We start from the raw sequence: 2500 nt of genomic DNA, 5'->3' as shown, positions 1-2500 counted from the left end.
GCAAACAAGTTTTTTGCACGTGCACCATAATGGTGGTACCGTGTTTATTTATTTGGCCACAGTTCACTTTCTATAAAGGAAGGAGTGTCTCATATTTTGTCGCTAAAAGGGTTTTGCGGTTTACACGAAACTTGCTGCGCGGTCACGATACGTGTGAGCAAAAAAGCTCAAATCCCGTTTAATCCTCACGCGCACGTCCGGTGATATAATCGATCCATCGGCAGAATCTGACGCTCAATCACACGACGCGATGCACCTGAACACATGCAACATGCATCTTAAGACTCACAGATGAACCATTTCCCGACTATAAAACCCCGAGCCTGATGCATCATAAACGCATTTCTCGTAAACACAGCACGAGATATTGTGTTGATGATGTGAGAATGATGCTGTAAAGGTCTCCTCCCCTCCCTCCTGCTCTCTTACTCCTCATTTCCACTCCTCACTTCGCGTTCACCCACGAGAAGATCTCCGAGGTCCAGCATCATGTCCTCAGACGTCCAGCTGCGCGAGCGAACGGACCCGGAGAGCAACAGCAGCGACTGAGATCAGGTAGGAATAACTATGCGTGCTATTTACAAAACATTTCCACAGATTTGCTACATAACACAAGAGCCAATGCATGCATAAGCAAAGAAACGAACGCGCACGTGCATTAAACACAAGGCTGGCGAAACAACCCGCTCAGAAAAAAAAAAAAAAAAAAAGATTTTTAAAATGCTCCGTTGAAGCTGAAATGGATTGCAAGCAGCGGGAAAACGAGGATCATTGTGGATTGAGACGCTCCACGGAGACTTCACGCGCTTTTCCTTTCATAACTCACTCAAGCATGTAAGAAACTTAAAGACTTCATTCACTAGGGTTGATTTTCAGAGCGCGCAATCAGAGGAAACCGGAGCTGGAAAACGCGCCAAACTGAAGTCAATCAAAGCAGGATTTACGCACAAACCAACTCGAATTGTTCTGGATTTTTTTTTTTTTTTTTTTTTTGGCTAGAACATTTAGTTATCCGATCAAACAAATTAGGTTTAAAAAAGGAAAGCATTTGGCTGAATTCGCTGGCGTTTGAGTTGCGCGTAAAAGCGTGTGCGCACTGAACTTGAGCGAGTCTAACGCGACGCATTCAGTTCAGACACACTGGATGGACTAATTATGTAACCATTTCCACTTCTAGCCGGTCAGTTGGACGTTATGCATCTGCAGCAAATAATGCAAAAACGTCAGCACTGGTCGGATACTGTAAAATAAAGTGTTTTTAATGTTTCATGACGCGAAAGTGTGTATGAACTGATTCTCCGTCTGATTTGAAGGACGGGTTTGCTCTCTTGTTCACGGTTGCATTAGTGATACATCACGAGCACAGACCTCTAACAAAAACAACTCGATCAAACTCATATATGTGTCTCCAACTAAACAGAAATGTGCAAATCACTGCGCGCAATGGGTGCTGGGTGGAGGATTTATCCAATGCGCGTTTACTAGTTTTCTTTAATTCCCCGAATTCAGTTCAGAGTATTATTTGACTGTTCAGTTAAAGTTTGATTAGAGTCTGAAGTGATGAATAAATGAAAATGAGCCAATCACGGCAGAATCACGGTCCTTCATCAGGCACTAATGTTTGGGTAAGGATGCACTGTTATTAATCAATGGAGTTTAATGACATGTGCTGGTAGTTTTCATGCAAAATCCCTGATGAAACTGATTTGTTTCCTCTGTTGCTCTCTTTATGGATCAGAACCCGCGCGTGGGATTGATCAGATTGCTGTTCTCATCGATAATCAAAGCGCGTCACGTGACACGGCTCAAATCTGCTATTTTTAACCTTCAGGATTAGCAAATACTTCACAGAGCGAAAAGTAGAGATTGACTGCTCATAACTTAGGTAGGCTATTGATTCCAATTGTGCTCACAGAATGATTATTGTACAGGACACGAGCATCACATTGATTATGGTGGATTTGGACACTGATGGATTGTTTGCGCTTTTGGTTGGATTCGTTTATAGTGCGTGAAATGAGGTAAAATCACAATAGAAAATCTCAAACGCTCTTGACTGGAAATATCGGCTCGTGCGCACTTTACTCGAGGCTTTACTGACAGTGAAGAGGATTCGTGAGATGCTGTGTAAAACTGATGATCTTTTGGCTTTTTGAGTGCGCGTTACATGAGGACGGGAGCGCGCGTTGAATTTCCCGGGACGCGCAAAGGTTCACAAGAATTATTATTATTTTTTTAACTTGCCGCAATAAAAACTGTTAATTGGTCAAATGTTATTTATGCTACTATATCATTTCAATGTTGCATACAGTTAAAGGGTTTTTATTGGTGCTGTCAATCGATATTGCAATACTTTCACATGGAATCGCAAAAAATCACATTGAAACAACAATAAAAACTGTCAATTGGTAAAAGGCTATTTATGTTTCTATATCATTTCAATGTAACCCAGTTAAAAGGTGCTGTCAATCGATTTTGTAATACTTTTGGCATAAAAAAT

The 2500-nt window shown here is 41.5% G+C and overlaps 1 protein-coding gene across 1 annotated transcript in view; it reads left to right on the top strand.

The window, feature by feature from the left end:
* The first annotated feature begins 105 nt into the window (after positions 1–105).
* The window catches only part of chrm2a (cholinergic receptor, muscarinic 2a), a 105617-nt gene continuing 103222 nt past the window's right edge, over positions 106–2500 (top strand). Inside the window, exon 1 of the mRNA XM_079870144.1 lies at positions 106–555. The gene's annotated coding sequence lies outside the window, so the exon portion shown is untranslated. The remainder of the gene's footprint in view (positions 556–2500) is intronic.

The sequence above is a fragment of the Squalius cephalus genome (genome assembly GCF_949319135.1).
Source record: "Squalius cephalus genome assembly, chromosome: 4".
In the NCBI taxonomy this organism is placed as follows: Eukaryota; Metazoa; Chordata; class Actinopteri; order Cypriniformes; family Leuciscidae; genus Squalius; species Squalius cephalus.
The sequence above is the reverse complement of the archived record's forward strand: the minus strand, read 5'-3'. Positions and strand labels throughout refer to the sequence as shown.